General features: G+C 37.2%; 1 non-coding gene and 1 pseudogene across 1 annotated transcript; one reads left to right on the forward strand and one right to left on the reverse strand.

The window, feature by feature from the left end:
• Window positions 1-15,025: 15,025 nt before the first annotated feature.
• Window positions 15,026-16,408, forward strand: LOC143550506 (mitochondrial phosphate carrier protein 3, mitochondrial-like; annotated as a pseudogene).
• A 5,584-nt stretch (window positions 16,409-21,992) lies between these two features.
• LOC143552440 (small nucleolar RNA snoR137) lies at window positions 21,993-22,140 on the reverse strand. Its single transcript, XR_013138657.1, has one exon. It is a non-coding gene; the product is annotated as a small nucleolar RNA snoR137 (small nucleolar RNA).
• Between the last annotated feature and the right edge of the window lie 812 nt (window positions 22,141-22,952).

Consider the following 22,952-nt stretch of genomic DNA (forward strand, 5'->3'; position numbering starts at 1 on the left):
CATTGCTTTTGTTTTGTTTTTGACATTTTCCAAAGTGTTGCTTACCACAATTTTCACAAGCTGGTCTTTTCTTGTTTGTTTTCATTTGTTTTATTGTTGCTATTTATTTCTTCTTTGCATTATTTTCCTCTATAACTTCTGTGTCCTTTGACATATTATTGATCAAGTATTCGACTAATCTCATGACCAAAGAGATAGTTGGTGGCATATGGGTTCTTACTCTCGGGTAGCCCATATATGTATTGAATAACTTTGTTGTATTATGAATCATCTAGGCGTGGATTTGAATGATAGTATTCATTATATCCTGGCAGAAAGGTCTTTATGCTAGCCATGACAGATTACTTCTCCAAGTGGATCGAAGCAGAGGCATTCGCTCAAGTTAAAGAAAAGGATGTGATCTCATTCATCAAACGCAATATCCTGACAAGATTTGGTATCCCGGCGGAGATGTTTGTGACAATGGCTCACAGTTAATCGGTAGCAGAACAACCAACTTTTGTGAAAGTTGGGGAATCAAGATGATAACTTCAACTCCAGTACATCCTCAAGCTAACGGTTAAGCATAATCTAGTAACAAGATCATCATCAACAATCTAAAGAAGAAATTGGGATCCAAGAAAGGAAAATGGGCCGAAGAACTACCATTTGTTCTTTGGACTGATAGAACCACTTCAAAAAATGCAACGGGACAAACACCTTTCTCCTTGGTGTTTGGGGCCGAAGCTGTTATCCCTACAGAGATGGTGATCCCCACAACAAGAACCAGCATCCAAGATATTGAGTCCAACAACTGAAGCCTTGCTGAAGACTTGGATACCATTGATGAACTCAGAGATCTCGCCAGGATCAGGATGGTGGCATACCAACAAAGAATAGCCAAGTCCTACAACAAGAATATCATAATTCGAGGATTCCAAATAGGAGACATGGTGCTAAGAAAAGCATTTCAGAATACCACTAACCCAGCAGATGGAAAGCTAGCTCCGAAGTGGGAAGGTCCTTACCTGATAGATTCGGAGCCAGGATAAACTTGAAGAAGTTGAAAAGGAAGTTCAACAATTGAACGTCAAGGAAAGTTGGACTTTGCATACCGATGGTGCCTCCAACATAAGAGGAACGGGTCTAGGTATCCTGCTAAAATCGCCACAGGGGGACATAATACCTCTATCTATATCTTATGAATTTCAGGCTACTAATAATGAGGCTGAATATGAGGCCTTAATAGCTGGTTTGCAATTAGCTAAGGATATGAAGGTCAGGTATCTTCAAGTTTATGTTGATTCTTTGTTATTAGCTAACCATTTCAATGGCTCTTATGCAGTGAATGCAGAAAACCTAGCGAAATATTTAGAAATAGTTAAGCAATTAGCTATGTGTTTCGAAACATTTGACATAGTGCAAATACCAAGGGAAGAGAACACTGAAGCAGATGCCCTAGCAAACTTGGCATCAGCTCTCAAAATACCAGGAGATGTCAAGATACCTATCGTGCATATCTTGACTCCAGCAACAAAAGAGAACCTCAAAGTCTTAGAAACTTCAAATTCTAAGGATAATCCAGCATCTTGGACCAATCCCATAATACTTCAGGATAACGAGATCCCGTAAGGGGAAAATCCCAGAGCTTTCCGAATGAAGGTAACCCAATAAGTTGTCTTAAATAATGTTTTGTATAGAAAATCACTTGCAGGTCCATACTTGAGATGCTTGGAAAATCAAGAAGCACAAGAAGTTCTCAAGGATATACATGAAGGTGATTGTGGAAACCACACTGGGGGCGGAGCCTTTGCATCCAAGATACTAAGGACAGGTTACTTCTGGCCAACAATGAAGAGAGATGCAATGGATTTCTCCAAGAAATGTGATGCTTGCCAAAGACATAGCAACATATTGCATCAACCAGCTGAACCATTATATCCTATCATATCCCCATGGCCATTTATGAAATGCGGAATGGATATTGTGGGCTAGTATTCATGTATTATGAATCATCTAGGCATATGGGTTCTTATGCTAGCCATGACAGATTACTTCTCCAAGTGGATCGAAGCAGAGGCATTCGCTCAAGTTAAAGAAAAGGATGTGATCTCATTCATCAAACGCAATATCCTGACAAGATTTGGTATCCCGGCGGAGATTGTTTGTGACAATGGCTCACAGTTCATCGGTAGCAGAACAACCAACTTTTGTGAAAGTTGGGGAATCAAGATGATAACTTCAACTCCAGTACATCCTCAAGCTAACGGTCAAGCAGAATCCAGTAACAAGATCATCATCAACAATCTAAAGAAGAAATTGGGATCCAAGAAAGGAAAATGGGCCGAAGAACTACCATTTGTTCTTTGGGCTGATAGAACCACTTCAAAAAACGCAACGGGACAAACACCTTTCTCCTTGGTGTTTGGGGCCGAAGCTGTTATCCCTACAGAGATGGTGATCCCCACAGCAAGAACCAGCATCCAAGATATTGAGTCCAACAACTGAAGCCTTGCTGAAGACTTGGATACCATTGATGAACTCAGAGATCTCGCCAGGATCAGGATGGTGGCATACCAACAAAGAATAGCCAAGTCCTACAACAAGAATATCATAATTCGAGGATTCCAAATAGGAGACATGGTGCTAAGAAAAGCATTTCAGAATACCACTAACCCAGCAGATGGAAAGCTAGCTCCGAAGTGGGAAGGTCCTTACCTGATAGTTTCAGAGGCAGGAAAAGGGGCCTACATGTTAATCACTATGGAAGGTGTTTCTATACCAAGAGCTTGGAATGCTATCCATCTCAAGGCGTATTTTTGTTAGTATACTTAACCGGTATGTTGGTATCCTCAAAATGAAGGTATGTTATCTTATCTATTTTTACATTTTTTAAGTTTATTATCCCTAAATCAAGTTTACTGACTTAAGCATCGAACAGGTGTTAGCCAGGCTAACACCCATCCCTCAGCAAGAGCTTAGTGTTTTGCAGTTATCCTATGGATACGTTATCTCGACAAAAGTCAGAGGCTGATCACCTCCCACACGAATATGATATCCCTGATATCCCCTAAGGTTTAAAGGTCTTCACCTTTCCAACGAACGCCAGGGGCGCACGAATATGATATCCCGGATATCTTAACAGGTTTAATGGTCTTCACCTTTCTAACGACGCCTGGAGCGCACGATGATTCGGGTATAGTTCGAGGCAGGCTGACCAGACCAGCTGACAATCCGTTTGTTATTGGCTATATACCGAATCCTTATGATAAGTGGCAGACGTGTCACATAAATGGTTTATAACATTTTCATGTTATCTAAGGTTTATAACACGTCCGTGTTATCTAAAGTCTTGGCATAATCATGCCCATGCGCTTGGGACCTTCCCCAGTTTTATCTCAAGTTTAGACATTTTCATGTCTCTAAAGTAAAGGCCTAGTCGCTAGTAAAAAGGCTTTATCGCCAGCTAATGGGCTTTGTCGCCATAATTATCTAACTTTGTTTCGACAGATTGCTAAGAAGGTTACTAAGTTTTTTTTAACTTAGCAAAATCCCAGGAGCTTGATACTTAGAAAGATCAATGGTTGGGGACATCACATGTAAGCCTATTAGATTTATGAATGATATCCACAAAGGTACTCTTTACACTTGGTTTTATCACTCGATTTATACTTCAAGGTATAATCTTTTGGTTTGATTGTGATAATTCACGCAAGACAGAAGGATATGTTATCGTGAAGTTATTTCATACCAATTCTTAATAAGTCTTTTAAATTGTGTTTTCTAAAAAAATAAGAGTATTTTATCTTCAGGATATATGGTCCTCAGGACATTTCAATACAAGATCTTGACAAATACCTCTGAAATTATAATTCTCAAAATATTCGGGAAGCATGTTTTTAGGATACGTTATCCTCGAAGTAACTTATTTCGGAAAACTAAAACGATATTCCAACTAAAATTTACAAGTTACTGATACTTAAAGCCAAAAGATTATGTCATTACTGACCATAAGTGCAGGAAATTAGAAAGGCAATACCCGGGTTTCAACTTGAAAAGCCAAGATCCCTCCACCCGAATATTGCCATATGTTTAAAAGTCAAGATAACATGGGCTTTGTCTTGGAAAGTCAAGATCCCTCCACCCATGTATCCTATTATCCTAAGCTTACTTATTCAAGACAGGAAAATAAAAATTGTTCAACAACCATTACAACCCAACATCAAACCACATAAACCTTAAAAAATTGGGCTCAAGATTTTTCTTTACTGCTATCACTGCCCAATTGCACATCATCACCAACAGCCTTTCACCGCTCCCTTGATCGCCACATCCATTGCCTCCTAAGCAACCTTCTCCGCTCCGCTCGGGCCAGCCTCCTCTACCGCTTCCCCATTCAGCTCAGCCAGTATCTTCTCCCAACCAGCTACATCCCAGAAGGGAGTATCCAGACCAACATCATTCGCCTCTTTAGCCATCTTGAGCCGGGATTGAAATATGGAAATAGCAGCAGACTTTTTTGCCCCCTCCATAGCCTCATAAACCCTTACTAAGAACTCAGCCTCAATTGTTGAACTTCCTTTTCAACTTCTTCAAGTTTATCCTGGCTCCGAATCTATCAGGTAAGGACCTTCCCACTTCGGAGCTAGCTTTCCATCTGCTGGGTTAGTGGTATTCTGAAATGCTTTTCTTAGCACCATGTCTCCTATTTGGAATCCTCGAATTATGATATTCTTGTTGTAGAACTTGGCTATTCTTTGTTGGTATGCCACCATCCTGATCCTGGCGAGATCTCTGAGTTCATCAATGGTATCCAAGTCTTCAGCAAGGCTTCAGTTGTTGGACTCAATATCTTGGATGCTGGTTCTTGCTGTGGGGATCACCATCTCTGTAGGGATAACAGCTTCGGCCCCAAACACCAAGGAGAAAGGTGTTTGTCCCGTTGCGTTTTTTGAAGTGGTTCTATCAGCCCAAAGAACAAATGGTAGTTCTTCGGCCCATTTTCCTTTCTTGGATCCCAATTTCTTCTTTAGATTGTTGATGATGATCTTGTTACTGGATTCTGCTTGACCGTTAGCTTGAGGATGTACTGGAGTTGAAGTTATCATCTTGATTCCCCAACTTTCACAAAAGTTGGTTGTTCTGCTACCGATGAACTGTGAGCCATTGTCACAAACAATCTCCGCCGGGATACCAAATCTTGTCAGGATATTGCGTTTGATGAATGAGATCACATCCTTTTCTTTAACTTGAGCGAATGCCTCTGCTTCGATCCACTTGGAGAAGTAATCTGTCATGGCTAGCATAAGAACCCATATGCCTAGATGATTCATAATACATGAATACTAGCCCACAATATCCATTCCGCATTTCATAAATGGCCATGGGGATATGATAGGATATAATGGTTCAGCTGGTTGATGCAATATGTTGCTATGTCTTTGGCAAGCATCACATTTCTTGGAGAAATCCATTGCATCTCTCTTCATTGTTGGCCAGAAGTAACCTGTCCTTAGTATCTTGGATGCAAAGGCTCCGCCCCCAGTGTGGTTTCCACAATCACCTTCATGTATATCCTTGAGAACTTCTTGTGCTTCTTGATTTTCCAAGCATCTCAAGTATGGACCTGCAAGTGATTTTCTATACAAAACATTATTTAAGACAACTTATTGGGTTACCTTCATTCGGAAAGCTCTGGGATTTTCCCCTTACGGGATCTCGTTATCCTGAAGTATTATGGGATTGGTCCAAGATGCTGGATTATCCTTAGAATTTGAAGTTTCTAAGACTTTGAGGTTCTCTTTTGTTGCTGGAGTCAAGATATGCACGATAGGTATCTTGACATCTCCTGGTATTTTGAGAGCTGATGCCAAGTTTGCTAAGGCATCTGCTTCAGTGTTCTCTTCCCTTGGTATTTGCACTATGTCAAATGTTTCGAAACACATAGCTAATTGCTTAACTATTTCTAAATATTTCGCTAGGTTTTATGCATTCACTGCATAAGAGCCATTGAAATGGTTAGCTAATAACAAAGAATCAACATAAACTTGAAGATACCTGACCTTCATATCCTTAGCTAATTGCAAACCAGCTATTAAGGCCTCATATTCAGCCTCATTATTAGTAGCCTGAAATTCACAAGATATAGATAGAGGTATTATGTCCCCCTGTGGCGATTTTAGCAGGATACCTAGACTCGTTCCTCTTTTGTTGGAGGCACCATCGGTATGCAAAGTCCAACTTTCCTTGACGTTCAATTGTTGAACTTCCTTTTCAACTTCTTCAAGTTTATCCTGGCTAAAATCAGCCACAAAGTCGACAAGTGCCTGAGATTTGATGGCTGTTCTTGGCTCATACAAGATATCGTATGCACTAAGTTTCACAGCCCATTTTGCCATCCTACCTGACATTTCTTGTTTTCTCAAAATAGCTTTAATAGGATTGTTAGTTTTTACATGTATAGCATGAGTTTCAAAGTAATGTCTTAGTTTAGTGGAAGCCATTATAAGTGCTAAAATTAACTTTTCAAGATAAGAATACCTGGATTCAGCATCTAGCAGACTTTTACTTACATAATATATTGGATGTTGTTGACCTTCATGATCCTTGACCAAAACGGCACTGATTGCATTCCTAGAAACGGCTAAGTATAGGGATAAAGGCTCACCATCGACTGGCTTCATTAGAAGTGGGGCTGAGGATAAGTATTCCTTCAGGGATTCCAATGCCCTTTCTTACTTCTCTCCCCATTCGAACTTTTGATTCTTCCTCAGGATATCATAGAAGTCTTTACACTTCTCTGAAGATCTTGAGATGAATCTGTTGAGAGCAGCTATTATTCCGGTCAACTTTGGACATCTGTGACATTCCTTGGTGATTTGATATCCAAGATAGCCTTAATCTGCTCTGGGCTTGCTTCTATTCCTCTTTTGGTGACCATGTATCCCAGGAATTTTCCTGATTTGACCCCAAAATGACACTTGGCCGGATTTAACTTCATGTTGTATTCATCCAGGATATCAAATGCTGTTGCCAAGTCTTTGAGATGATCCTCAGCCTTCTTCGACTTTACCACCATGTCATCTATGTAGACTTCCATTGTGTCCCCCAGTTGGTCTTTGAACATCATGTTGACGAGCCTTTGGTAAGTCGCACCTGCATTTTTAAGTCCAAAAGGCATTGCAGTGTAACAGTATATACCTGTGGGAGTCATGAAGGCCGTGTCTTCTTGATCTGAAGGCTCCATTTGAATCTGTTGAAATCCTGAGGATGCGTCCATGAATGTTAGCAGTTCGTGGCCTGCAGTTGCATCCACCATTGAGTCAATGTGCGGGAGTGGGAATGGGTCTTTTGGACAAGCCTTATTCAGGTCTGTGAAGTCCACACACACTCTCCATTTCCCATTTTTCTTCTGGACAACAACTAGATTGGCCAACCATCTAGGATATTGGACTTTTCTTATCATCTTGGTTTTGAGCAGCTTCTGCACCTCTTCTTGTATGATAGCGTTTCTCTCAGGAGCAAACTTCCGTCGCTTTTGATGTACTGGCCTGAAAGATTTGTCTATACCAAGTTTATGAGTGATTATAGATTTAGATATACCTGTCAGATCTTCATGTTTCCAGGCGAAGGTAGAACCTCTTTTCTTTAGAAAGGATATCAATTCCATCTCAATATCCTCATGAATACTTGATCCTAACAATACTTTGACTTCAGTATCCTGAGGATCCAAAGATACTTCCTTTACATCCCGCTCTCTTTCTTGCAGGACCTTCCCTGGTTTTTGCTGTAATTGCTATGCTTGAGTAGGTTTTGTAGTCCACTTCATTGATGAAGCATAACATTCCTTGGCATCTTGTTGATCACTCTTAATTTTGATGACTCCCTAAGGACTTGGGAGTTTCACACATTGATGGTAGGTTGAGGGTATTGCCTTCATGCTGTGGATCCAGGGCCTGCCTAAAATCATATTACAACAAGATAAAGAGTCAATAACGCAAAACTTTTGTAGGGAGTTAGTTCCCTCAATATATATTGGAAGTTTGATTTCTCCCAAGGTGTTCTTGGTTTTGCCACTGAATCCGACAAGAACTGAGGATTTCGGGATAATCTATGTTTCTGGGAGATCCATTTTCTTCAATGCATCCATCTGGATAATGTTTACAGAGCTTCCTCCATCAACGAGTATCCTGTGCACAAAACAGTTAGCTATACACAAAGTGATTACCAAACCGTCGTGGTTGGGATCCACAAGGTCACATCTATCTTCTTCATCGAAGGATATGATTCTTTGAGTTGTCAATGTGGAAGTACGGAGAGGTCTTTCTCCGTTGTCCATCTTCGTCTCTCTAGAACGTTTCTTGGCTGCTGAATACGAGGTCCCACAGATGTCAGATCCTCCCGAGATAAAGGATACCACCTTAGCTCCGGGTGATGGAGAAGGTGCCCTTTCAGGTATCTTGACAGGATCTTGACTCCTGTTCTTATTTCTTCCAAATAGTTCCTTTAGGTGCCCCTTACTGAGAAGGTATCCTATCTCTTTCCGGAGTGCTATACAATCGTCTGTCCGATGGCCAAAGTCTTCATGGAACGCACACCATTTTGACTTGTCTTTGTTTGATCTGGGCTTCTCATTCTTTTTAGGCCATCTAGCCTTGTCACCTAAATCCTGTATGGCACAAATTACACCACCAATATCAAGGTTAAAGCAATATTCGGATATTTTAAGATATTCTTTGTCATCTTCGTCTTCTTCCACAGCGTTGATCTTGGGATTATCCTGCTTGGAATAAGGCTTTGGCCTAAAGAACTTTTGGGGAGAGTTTGATTTCCTGTTGGTAGACTCGTACTTTGGGATAACCAAACCTCCATGAGCCTTCTTATCATCTTCCAGCCGAATGTATCTCAACGCCCTGTTTCTGACTTCATCTAGATTCCTGCATGGAGTCATGACGAGGTCGTCGTAGAAAGGAGAATCCTTCCTAAGTCCCATTTTGAAGGCTTCAACAGCTGCTGCCATATCAAGGTTGGGGATTTCCAAAGCTTCCCTACTAAATCTGATTATGTAATCCCTTAGGGATTCATTGTTATGTTGAACAATTCTATATAAGTCACCTGTCATTTTCCCAAAAGATCTACTACAAGAAAATTTATTAGTAAACAAGTTAACTAAATGAGCAAAGGAATTGATAGTATTGGAAGGAATACTTAATAACCATTTGAGGGTCGGCCGTGTTAGTGTTGAACCAAACCCTTTACATAGACAGGCTTCTTTGATTTCTGCGGGGATAGGGTTGACCTCCATCCTTTCTCTGTATTGAGCTACATCCTCCTCAGGATCCGTAGTGCCGTCATAAAGTTTCATGTTAGGCGTCTGGAATTTCCTGGGGATCTCCACGTCGCATATGGGCCAAGTGAACCTGGAAAGTTTGTGGCTACCCACCGGAACTTCAGCTATGGGACGAATTATCCCGGGGATACTGGAAATCATATCCTTCATTTTCTGTAATTTCTTGGCTATATCGGGGGATATCCCCTTGTCCTGCACAGATCCACGGTTAGTGTATAAATTAGAATTAAGTAAACTGTTACCAAGATCTTCGTTAGGTCTCTGGTATCCTGCGCTTAGGTGGTTAATTCCTCCATTGATGATATCCCTAGGATAAGGTGGTGCCTGCATAGGGATGTCATCTCCAACATGCACTTCCGAGGACACCATAGGGGATCCTGATGAGAATATGTCGGCTAGCATGGTTGAGCGAGGCTGCATGTTGATGGACCCTGGCCTCGTTGGTCCGGGTAACTCCGAGGATACCGAAGGAAAAGCTCCCCAGTATCCTGACTGTTGCTGCGATGGAATCCTTGCTGATTGTGTCCCCAAGGATCCGGGATTCTGAAGGATAGAAGATCCTGGAGAATCAAAATCAAGGACCCTGGGCATGATTGGAGTGGCCTCCTGTCCTGGTTTCCTTTTGATTCCTTCAATCTCCTTGAATAGCCTTGAGTTGGTCTTCTCTTGCTGCTCCATGTGCGTTTTGACCTGTTTCATCAAAGCAAAAATATCATTGTTAGAAATAACTGGGTCTACCTGTGTAGAGGATCCTGCGAATGTCGGAAGTTCTCCTCTGGGCTGAGTATTTTTCTTCGGCAGTGGTGGAGGTCCTGGGTTGACACTTGAAGCAGTAGTGACCACTGCAGCAAAGACTGAACTGGTTTTTGGTTGTGAGGCCATTGTAAATAGAATGAAGGTAGATGAAATAAACGAATTTAATGGATTAAAGCACCGTTAGCCCCACGGTGGGCTCCAAATTGTTTTGGTCAAAAATTAACACAATGATTTCGTAACCAAATTAGTAATTGGGACTAGGTGCTTATATGAAATGAATGTAAAAGTACTTGAACACAAGGATTTGTTGCAAAGAAAAAACCCGTTATACTTAGGATACCAAGCAAAAAACCCCGGGTAGTGAAAACTATCACCACCGGTTTATTAATAACAAAGGTAATTACAATTGTGGAGCTCAAACTTGATCGTGATTACAAAGAAAGCGAGTACTAGTAAGTTCTCGAGTGCTAGAGTGTGTGTTTGATCATTTGTTTAGAGCTCTATTTATAATAAAAAAAAAGGTCTAACAATATGCCATATATTTAAGGAAACTTTAGAAAGAGTCTAATTAGCCGTTAATCCTTCTAATCAGCACGTTTCCTTAGTTGCCACACTCCAATAACAGTAAGTGCGAGTTCTTAGGAGATCAAGCAACGGACTTTGACCTGGTAATCATGGAAGGTAGCAAACATCGCGTTATTTATATAATGTAATTAGGATACAAGTTACCTTAGAGGATACCGCATCCTGGATTCGTCCTGAGTATAATCTTTGCTGAGGATACTGAAATTCGTGCCCTAACACCTTTGTAATGTACTCTTGAAGTGGCTAGTACATACCTTGTGTACAATAGACCATGAGAATTTCCCTAATTCTCTTTCTGGGTCTATCCTGTTTCCCCTTAAATATTTGTTTGTCTAGTGTTGACTCGATGTTAATCTTTCTTTGAAATCTATCCACCTGGACCTTTCCTTCATCTTATTGTTAGTATTTTCTTATTTCCAGATTTGCCAGAAGAATTACTTTGGGAATTTATACCATCTTTTCTTGACATAAATCTTTTAAAGATAAGTTTAATATTTCAAAGAAATAAAACATATCTTATATTTATGTTGCACAAGATTACTTATAACCGCTGATATTCTTATTTCTTCCAGTTAATGATAAATTTCTTAACCTTGTTATGCTTTGTCTATCTCTTTCTCTTTTTGCCTTTCTTTGGCATTCATTCCTTAATGAAGCATCACTTTTTGCGTGTAACCAAGTATAGATCTTGAATTGCCAGATTAAATATTCCAGTACCTGAGGATAATTTTCTGTATATGTCATTACTTCTTTTCCTTTTGATATTGTTGGCTTCTTGGATCCACTTGATCCTAATCCATGCATATTCTGGTTTTATACTCTTTGGGACTAGCGGGGTCTTGATGTCGGATGAGTCTAAATTTTCCTTCATTATTGTCTGATAGGAATTCCCATTACTAGATATAGGAATTGGGAATATATTTGTTTCTATATATCCTTTATCTTTATCGAATGGAAGTTTTATTGATCCTTGACTAGAATGATGTTAGAACATCTGTGATGATTTATTGTTTCTTTTTCTTCTGGCATTATTGATTTAGGTACCATACAGGTGTGGGCACTACTGGAAAAAGGTAGACTGTTTCTCTTTAGGTACAAATGTGGATTCTCCACATAAGCTTGTATTTTTTTTTTATCTAGGATGCTTGTTTGTATAAAAAATATTCGACAAATCGGACCTTTTCTGAATTTCGTTTGTCTGTTCATAGATTGTTGGTACATGATCAAGACATGGTGGAAAAGTAAAGAGATTAATTTCCTTTCTTATTTTCCTTTGGTTCAGATAGAAAGTTGGTTGGTATTTAGAATAGTATATCAACTCTCATGTTCAGTTTAAAACTTGGTTCTTCCGTTACTTGTGGAGTCCGATAATTAGGTGGTGGCGACCTGAAGTGTCACTAACCTTGATTAGAATGGTAGTTTTATCTGACTGAATGAATCTGTACTGGTCTCCTGTTTAAACTTACCATGGACATTTATTTTTTTCCGAAGGATAATGAAATCTTCGATGGGTGAATGTTTACAAGTGTATTGTCTGATAATTTGATTGGCATCTGCTGACTGCTTGGTTCATACACCGGTTGGATTCCATACTGAAAATATCAGCTTTTCTTGACCGAAAAAGTTTGTGTAACAATCTTTAAGACTGGCCATATCTGATGGCTTGAATTCAGGTGCAGGGTTTGAACGTATAACTACTCGGTTTTATGCCCAAAATAGTTCATATAAAACATCTGCATAATTATACTTAGAGATACATAATCTGCTATTCATTGCTTATCCCTACTTATTAAACAAGTGATTAAAGCTTAGGTACTAACATATTAATACCTAATTAAAACCAATGATTATGTAATAAGGCAGTATTTATCTTTTTGATCAAAGCCTAGGTATAATTAAATACCTAATTCGCTAAGATCGATGGCTCTGATACCAACCTGTCACATCCCGATTTAAGGTCTAGGTGTGTGACCAATAGTTGATACCTGTTTTGTAATTATATCAGAGTTGCGGTTTATTAGAGGAAGTCTTTGATTATAATAAAATAATAATTTATTTTGAAATCTCTTGGATAATAAATATCCAAGTATTTGGTTTACAAACCTTGTTTATTCTTGTTACAATATTTTATTTATTTAAAACTGATCCATCACCATCTGCGAGCATCTAACTCCATAAATGACTCTTATACCTTGCCCGCTGTACTATGCTTGCTTTCCTGTAATGTGGGGAAAAATACTTCAGCGATATGCTGGTGAATCGTTGACTCTAAAAGCATTTAAATAACAATTATAATACAAATATAGATTTCTCAACATATCCCAGCAGATATAATGCTATACCCGGTATTTGTAACACTGCCCTACACACATACAAGTCTCCGAGCCACGTAGCCTATTCCGGAGTACAAGATATGACCGTTAGCCCGCGGCCACGTAGCCTTTGATTGTTTAGGCTGAACAGTTATGTTTGGATCCAGACACATGTGTATTCGGTCTGAGTTCTTTTAATTCTCTAATTTGTATAACGTTTTAGAGATCATGTAATCTCATGTAAATATTTGATTAACTCTATAAGACCAACAACATGTCTATCGTATAGAGTATATAAATCTGTTTTGACTGATTGTAAAGGTTTAACGTATTCACGTTATATAAAAAGATTGAACGTATTCACCTGTGAATGTGATTATCTGTCTGAATGATGTGGTGATCTCGTTTGAAAACATTTATGAATGAATGATGATTGACCTATCATAAAATACGTTTATATAAATACCTAGACCGTCTCTTGATCCAGCTACAGACCTTTAGTTTGGTTTTGATAGCTTTAAACCTTGATTGATCATTTGTTTGAATAAAATATTTAGACCCGTAGTCTATTCATTTGTTTACAAATCATGTGTTGAGTTTCTTCTTCATGAAGAAGCATCTATTGATAGGTTTCTTCTTCAATAAGAAACATTGAATGACTATAACCCGGGTATGTAAAATTTTATGTTTCTTAGTCACGAAGAAACATAAATTTTAACTATATCTTTTGCATATAATGTTTCTTAATTGTGAAGAAACTATTTTTGACTTATATCTTCTTGTATGTAAAAGCTTATGTTTCTTAATTATGAAGAAACATTATTTTAACTATAACCTGTGAATGTTATATTTTTTAATCATAAATAAATATTATTTTTGACTATATCCTTTGTATGTGAATGCTTACGTTTCTTAAGCATGAAAAAAACATTAATTTGATCATACCTTCTATTTATGAAAAAATATATTATTGTTTAAATATGATCAAGGTCTGGCTATACCTCCGACTATGGTCTAAGTCATATAATATAATAATAATAATAAAATAAAATAATAATATTTAGGCAGAACCCCTACCTTACGCATGTATTTGGAGTTAAATGCATATGACTGATCGAGCGGCACTTCAACTTTATATCGTGTACTAGGGCTTAGACTGTCAGAGCTTCGGAGTTTGGCACGTTCCACAAGGTCGGCATGCAAACCGAGGCTAACTATGTGTGAAAGTGTGTGATTTTGGTGTGAGATTGGAATGTCGTGACCCCCCCCCCCCTTTTATACCCGAAGTTGGGTACCATCGCGTAGCGCGATGGTCCCTTCACTTAGGGGATCACGTAGCGTGACGTCAAGGGAATGACGCGTGGCTGCTGACTCAGCCCTAGCGTTTGCCACGTGTCCCCCGTCGCGACACGTGTCTGGTGATTCATCCAACGCCATCGCGTAGCGCAATGGTCTTGTTCCTGGGCTCATCGTGTACGATGGGTTCCTGAGATCATATTTTCACTTTTGGTCCCTTGTCTTTGATAACGTGTCACTTCTTGGTCATACTTCCGTTTTCCAAAAATGTGGTCTTGTTCCTGGGCTCATCGCGTAGCGCGATGGGTTCCTGAGATCACATTTCCACTTTTGGTCCCTTGTCTTTAATAACTTGTCACTTCTTGGTTATACTTCCATTTTTGAAAAATATTAAAACGGCCCTTATGCGGCTCGCGTTGATGCGAAGTGCGCCTTCAGGCTCGCTACCTTGATGGCAATGCTGCCCTCGTGCACCTTTCGCATCTTTTGGTGCTAGGTCTATTGGCACCACTTACACACTACCATAATACATACCCTTATACAAAAGCTTTAGAGTATTTATTAAAGTTCATGATGACCTCAACTTGCAATTAATTAATAGGTTCATGAAAAAGTTACAGGAACTTGAAGTATTGTAATTTCTTGATCAATGTAATGATTGGCCTCCTTTCTTTAATATTACAGCCATGTCACTTTTAATTTAAATCCGTGTTGTGTTAGTTACATTGCTTAACAAACATTTCATGTATATCCGAAAAACCTTCAGATCAACCCTGCAAAATACAAGAACATTGCTTCTGGTTTTGGAACATTACTGAAAGAGCATGGATTTAAAGGATTTTTCACAGGCTGAGTGCCAACCTTGCTAGGTTACAGTGTACAGGGTGCTTGCAAATTTGGGTTTTATGAATTCTTCAAAAAAGCATATGCTGACATTGCTGGTCCAGAGAATGCAGCCAAATACAAAACATTCATCTATCTTGCAGGTTCTGCATCTGCAGAACTTATTGCCGGAATTGCTCTTTGCCCTTTCGAAGCAGTTAAGGTTCGTGTCCAAACAAATCCTGGATTTGCCACAGGTATATCAGATAGCTTCCTAAAGTTCATTAATGCTGAAGGCACTGCTGGGTAATTTCATATCAGATGCAGATTTATTAATATTATAGTGTTATACTGTTATTTTTTTTCTAAATAAAATTGCTTATTTTTTATACAGGTTGTACAAGGGGCTAGGACCTCTATGGGGGCGACAGATTCCATGTAAGTTTAGATTATACCGTGTCAAAAGTTTTTGTATCATTCTTACATGAAGTTATGCATATTGCCATTTATATTAATCATTTATTGTTATGCACATGTTTTCAGACACAATGATGAAGTTTGCATGTTTTGAGACAATAGTGGAGATGATATACAAACATGCCATCCCCATACCAAAGGATGAATGTAGCAAAAGTTTGCAGCTTGGAGTTAGCTTTGCTGGCGGGTATGTAGCGGGTGTACTATGTGCTATTGTTTCTCACCCTGCTGATAATTTAGTTTCTTTCCTCAATAATTCTCAAGGGGCTACTGTCAGCAATGTGAGTCATATTCATGTCATTTTATCTGCGTATGTTTATCCTTAGTTTCTCTATTTGTAGTGTTTATTCTTTTTGTTTCAGGCTGTTCAGACGCTCGGTTTGTTGGGTTTATTTACTCGCGGTCTTCCTCTTCGTATTTTAATGATTGGAACACTTACTGGGGCACAATGGGGGATTTATGATGCTTTTAAAGTAGCTGTTGGGCTGTAAGTTCTTGCACCCTTTATATATTATAAAACAATGACTATTATATATGTTGGCTCGAAAGAGGATGCTAAACGGTAAACTTTTTTTAGGCCTACTAGTGGCGGTGGGGCGCTGACTTCAAAAAGGAAAAGTGATTGACAAAGTTAAGTGATTTTTAAGGGCATTGAGAAGGTTTTATTTATTTATTTTTTTTTTTGTTTTTTTTTTTTTTTGATGAGTAAATAACATTAGGTTAACAGTAGGGGTTTGGTCTCGGGTTTGGTTTACCACGACTGTTAAGCGAAACATTTACAGGGTTCATCTCCCTTCATTTTGGGCATCCTTTAATGAGGCGTACTGCATATATATTTCAAGAAACCATATGTGGTATGCACAGGTTTTTCAAAAAGCTTTCTTTAGTGTCAACTTGTTTTGCTTTCGAAACAAAACGCGAGTCTCGTTGTAAAGATGATAAATGAGAAAGTTCAACTTCTTTGATTGTTGGATGGAACATTGGCCTAACCAAATATTCAAATTTAGGGTGTGCAAAAATGGATTTTTTTTCTTCAGACCCGTTTAGACCCGAACCAATAACTCATCTCTTGCAGACTCGGATCTGGAACCGACTAAAAGAAAATATGGTTCGTGTCTTAACAGGGTCTAACGTAAAGATGCAAACGAGCCGAGCTAAGCCCGAGCTCGACTAGGCTTGAGCTCGGCTCGTTTAACTTACAAAGAGCTCGAGCTCGGCCCATTCTCTATTTCTAAAACTCGAGCTCGGCTTGTTTACTGTTTCTTAATTTATTTTTATATATTTATAATTATTTTTTTTATATATATTTTTTCAATTATAATAATTTTATATATAAGAATAATATTTATAATTTAGTTATTTTTTCATAATATTAAATAGATTGATTAATAATTAATAAATATGTATTATAAAAATTATTTTTAATGGCAGGCTCGTTTAGGCTCACGAGCCAGCTCGGGCTCGATCGAGCTTTTTCACGAGCTGATCTCGAGTAGCTCACGAGCAACCCGGCTTGTTTGAACCCCTAACAGGTCTGGTTCTATGGTTAGCAAATTGAGACAAAATCTGTAGCATTGACTATCATCTGGTCAAACTACCATTGATGTTAATAGTTCATGATGTGTGTTTTGAGCAGAACTCAACACAGTTTATGCAGAAAGCATTCACTTTTTTTTTCTTCTCGTATTTGTGGCTAAATTATTAATCCAATACAAGCCTTCTGATTGGCTTAATATATGTTACGGCTAATCTTAAAAATTAATAACTTTTGCAAATTAATGGATTTGCAGTTTTATGTACAAAAAGAAAAGTTAAAATAGAGAACTTCCATTTACTATTGATAAATATTTGTACTTAACTTACTTTTTATTTGAATTATAATCGGGTTTCACGGGTCTTCAAACTCACTTCTAGAATCTAATTTGACCCTGGACCCGATTTTATCTATATGCTAGACCGGGAAACTATTAGTGATAAGACCCGATTAAATATACATGCTAGACCCGGGAACCAATTAATGATACACATGTATCACGGGTCTTACCCAACCCATTTCCTGCTCACCCCTAAATTTCAAATATGCAAGTAATTATATTCCCGTTCACCAATTACCTCCAACCATGATAAACAAAAGCAAAAATTAAGACGTTTAAAATAGCGTAATATAATTAAAAGATAATAGTATTGTTCTATAATTCCACCGCAATACAACTTGGCTGGGTTTTGTATACAAGCAAAATAACAAAAATACAACTTTCTAAAAAGACTGTTTTCTAATAATGACTCCCCCTTACATCATTCTTTAAACTTAACCAAGGTCTAAAGGAAATACGGTATCGAATACAATCCTAGCAAACACATGTCGCACTTCCTGCATGCTTCCGATCGCCAGCATCTCATAATTAATCTTCCCTCCTTGCTTCGGCACAAACCTGGCTTCCTTGCCTTGATTCACGCATTCAAATATCTTCACTGCCTTTAAGTACATGTGTAGAGAAATGAACACCTGCACAAATAACGCTAATCATGTACTAGAAAGGCGTCTGTGCGATGCAGCAACACAAAAGTTGGTGATCATGTAACACGGTAACCTTTTTTTAATTAAATATGATGCCACACTCAAATTAAAAAATAAAAAACACGTTTTTATGGGGTAAATTTTAAAAAAATATATTAGCATATGAAAAGTTAGGACCGTTTAAATTCCAGGGAAAATAGGTTTAAAATGAAATTAAAAAAAAAAAAGAATATATATGGCTAAAGACGAGTGGGCAATAGTGTAAGTAATTTTTAAATAGTGTAAGGAATATAACTTTTTTACCTGAATCGGTAAGAGTAATTCTAAGAGACCGGATCTCCATAATACCCTCAATGACGGTTTGGCAGAACCATACGCTAGCATGTAATTCATTTCCATAAGAAGCCTCCCTTTCAAACATATGATTAAAAGATTAATATCCAATTTGTTCTTTTTTAAGTATCAATCAAAAGATTAAAAGATTTGATTAGAATTAGAAAATAAATAATTAAATACCTTGTCAAGCAGAAGAACCGAGAGTTTATAGCGCGTGCAGTTTCTCTAGAAAAAACAAACCCTAGTGTTATATACTTAGATTGGAATATGATGTTGAATTTTAGAAATATTAGCTAGTATACTGAAACCCTAATTTGTGTTTTGTGTACTTTGATGTGATGTTTGAGTGTAGTGTTTGGTATGGTTGATTTTATTTGTGCTTTATTGGTAGTTGGAACTGAACTTCATGAAAAGTAACATTAGTCGGTTTTGACGGTTTGTAGGTCAAACCGTGATCCGAACAGTTAGTAACGGTTTTTTATCACCAGAAACCGAAACCTAACGTTGGAAAACTAACCATAGCATTACCAACGGTTTGGTTCCGGTTAGTTTCACAGTCTTGATAGAATGTGCATCTCAATAATAAAGGATTTGTCCAATGGATTTAACTAGTAGGTCTATATTCTAGATCAACTAGACTCTTTGAATAATCAATTTGGGCTTAGGAGCTAACTTATTAAGCTCAATAACACACACACATGCACACGCTAAAAAGATCTCTAAATAACAAAAGTTTATAGTCCGGTCTGGTTTTATACGGTCAGTTTTTGGTATAAACCGCAAACCAAACCATTCGCTATGGTTTGAAGATTTTGAAACCGACCAAGCGAAAATTAAAGAAGAAACCGACCGTGAAACTAAACCAATGACCGGTTTGGACGTTTTCATGGTTTTAAACCGAACCATGAACACCCCTATGCTGTTACATTTGTACAAACAAAATCAATACTATTTTCCCAAGAGTGTGTAAACTAATAGGTTTTAATGAGGCAATGAGCATACTTTCTTTGGTAGTAGCTTAAATTCTACATGATTACAAGTGTTCATGTGAAGAATGTCAATCAAAATGTGAACATTGAATGCTTGCTGCAAGCTTTTTGTGTGGTCACTGCTTAGCAATATGTAATCTTCTTGTTATCACTATGATAATAGAGAGAAAAAAAGAAAGACAAGATACCCTGGATAATATTTGTTTAGCTATATATGTCGCAAGTCTGTGTTTTATTTAGTTAACTGTTTATTTAGTTCTAATGGTTAAGAGGCTATAAATCCATTAGCAATGTACGTTTTGTTTCAATTTAGGCTTTTTAGTTGAACAACTAACTCTCTAGATGTTGCAGTCTTTTTTATACTAATATTTATTCTCTTCTCTTTTTTTTATATCAGAAATTAATCTTACCGGATGAGAAAACGGGCATGAAGTAGGAAAGCACTTCTTTGGCAGGTTGTGATGTCAGTTCTTTTGGCATATAGGATTGTGTTGCTCTCTTTTGTCATATGCGAAGAGTTGGATGATTTTATTATTTTGACTCCATATACTGTTTACAGCAAAATTAAGGTAATTCTTATAGAAGTTTATTCCTGGTTTAGATTTATTATTTAATCTGCATAGAATGGGTGACTTGTGTTTGTAAAGTTTCAGACTAATGTTTATTGGTTTTATTTTGAACCAGGAAATGCCACGCAAAGTAACATATGGAGTTGATTTCGATGACGACTATGATATTTATGATGACTAACAAGAGGACAATTATGAATATAAATTAAATAAAATCATAAAATTTATATAAACTAAATTTCTTTTAATATTAATTCGAACCTACAACTTTTTTTTTGTTTTCGTTTCTCCAAAACCCGTAATAATATTATATTATTTATTTCCATTTCGTATACTTTATAATTCTTTTTGTTTTTAATAAATATAAACGCTAAAATAGACGTATTAAGATAAAATTCATGCTTCGTAAATAATTAAATTCTTATATTAAAAATAACTTATTAGTCAAAATAATATTTTAAATAATATAGTTCGTTGCAACTTTAATATTAGTTTTCGTAGCTTTGATTCCATTAAACTTTAATTCAGTAATAACAATACGTTAAACCATAAAAGATAACTTTATTCGTTTTCGTCAACCATTATAATTCGAGTTAAAACTATCGTTTAAAATCCATAATATGCAAACATCATATTTAGTTCGTTAAAAAGTGCCGTTAAGAATACGTTAAAAACTTAAAGTTATATTAGTGCTTTAAGATATTAAAATACATATTAAGATAGTGCAACATATCTTAAATCAAAGTTAATTAAATCCCGATAGCTAGCCTTGTTTCTTTGCATTTTCATTATAGTTCATGGCGTTTGACCGCTTCGGTTTCGTTATCATGCCTTCGGTTTTCATTGCAAAGTTTATCTTCGATTTCGAGGTGAGTTTTCTCACACCCCCTTTTTAACGTTTTTATTTTTGGGGGTAACATATGTATCCTATTTACTCAATGATTTATAGAGTCATATACAAACTACAATTCATTACATGGACTTGTGTGTTTACTTGATTACTTGCTCAGTGGTTGTCTCAATAAGTATGATCATACGACCCCCTTTGCACTCAGATCCATTTGTACGTTGGTAGCCCCAACTGGAAAGGACCTTCGTTTGTTCTTTACACTCAGCTCCATTGCATCGAGTGTAAAGAACCCTTATGTGCTCATATCACAAGTTTCAAGGAATTGTATGATTTTTACGTATTATATCAAACTGTGGGAATCTCACCAACTATGTTCGTAGCTGACTTTATTTTATACATATGTTACAGGTGTAGAGATACAAGGATGAAACTTAGAAGACACATAGTATGCTTATAGGATATTCAAAGAAACTTATCATTTTTGTTTATTTATTTGTTACAACTTGTATTATTTGATAAACTTGTGTTACATGATGATTTAAATAAAATAATGTTATTATGGTCACCTAATAGTGTCACGTGTGTTTGAGCAATCTGTACGTCACACTCAGGCGTTTCCGCTTTAGCCGGGGTGTTACATCCATTCTCCATTCATCTTTTAACTAAAGTAAAATTCAACCAGCAAAAATAAAACTAAAACAAAAACAAAAAAACAAAAAAAAGAAAGTTCTCCTTAAGACTCTCATTTAAAAATATTCTTAAATACGTATGAAAATAAAAATAATTGAAGTCACATAAAATATTTAATTAATATATATATATAAAAAGTCAAGTCCAAGCTTAACAAAAAAAAACTCACCGTCCAAACTCAAGCATAAAAAACTAAAAGCCTAGCACAAGTACTCTTAAGTCAAATAAAGCCAAGCACAAGCTCCGGTAAATAAAAACAAGCCGAGCTCAAGCTTAAGTAAAAACGTGTCAACCTTTAAACAAAGCTTGGCGCGTTTATCGCCTATATAACACACTAGAGAGTGCTTATTACTATCAAAGTGATGATAACATTTTTCTAAGTAAATCAACAAAAACTGATAACATATACACAGCAATTAGTAATAAAAAACTGACTTAGGGTTTAAGTATATAAAAATATGAACAAATGTGCCTGGAGACTGGTAACATCAATGCGATTGAATACACATGGAGCTGTTAAATACTGGCGATCGGATATTAATATTAATCTATGCTCCGGAAACTTGAATCACTCTCATTCGATTGTGAGAGAGTTCACCATTATGAAGCAACATAATTGATATTACTATAACGGAATTATATAAATAAATTCGGTAATTAACTAACTATGAATCGAAAATAGAAAGCCGGTGGAGGTTGTTGCCGGAGAACACCGTCGGAATGCAGCGGCGGTGATGAGAGGTTGATGGATGGATGACAGATCTGGTTTTTATAGGGGTGATAAACCCTAATGTTGCCTATTAGCCGTTGCAATGTGGTTTGACTGTGAAAAAACGGGCTTATTGACTATTTGGGCCTGGCTTCCAATTTTTTTTGGGCTTGAGGTCTTGTGTAAGTATAACTGTATAAGTAAACAGACATGCACAAACCGGTTAATTTAATAGTGGGTTATTGGTCAATGGTCAATTAACCAGTTAGACCGGTTAATCGGTTCGGTTAGTAAACGATTTTCAAGAACAAAAATCCAAACCTGTATAACTGGTTTCGGGTATAACCGAACCGGCTAAACGGATTAACTGGGAAAAACCGGTTTAACAAAAAATAATTTAAAAACCTAAAAGTGGTTTCGGTTAACCGGGAAAAAAACGTCTTAAAAAATAATTTAAAAACCTAAAGCTGGTTTCGGTTAGCCGGTTTTTTAACCGGTTCTTGACCAAAATGAAAGCGCGGTTATTAACCGCGGGTTTTTTCCCGGGTAAAAACCAGTTACTAACCGGTCAGAGAATCAGTTAGAAACCGTTTAGTGACCGATTAACCGGTTTGGATGTTCACCTCTTGGTATAAGATGATTATACAAAATAAATATATGTTATTTAAATATTGTAAAAATATATATGATGGTTACAATACAAATACATAGCTTT

Source organism: Bidens hawaiensis, unplaced genomic scaffold (genome assembly GCF_021521415.1).
Source record: "Bidens hawaiensis isolate Kalapana, Puna unplaced genomic scaffold, B.hawaiensis_p1.1 tig00001016_1, whole genome shotgun sequence".
NCBI classification, from domain to species: Eukaryota; Viridiplantae; Streptophyta; class Magnoliopsida; order Asterales; family Asteraceae; genus Bidens; species Bidens hawaiensis.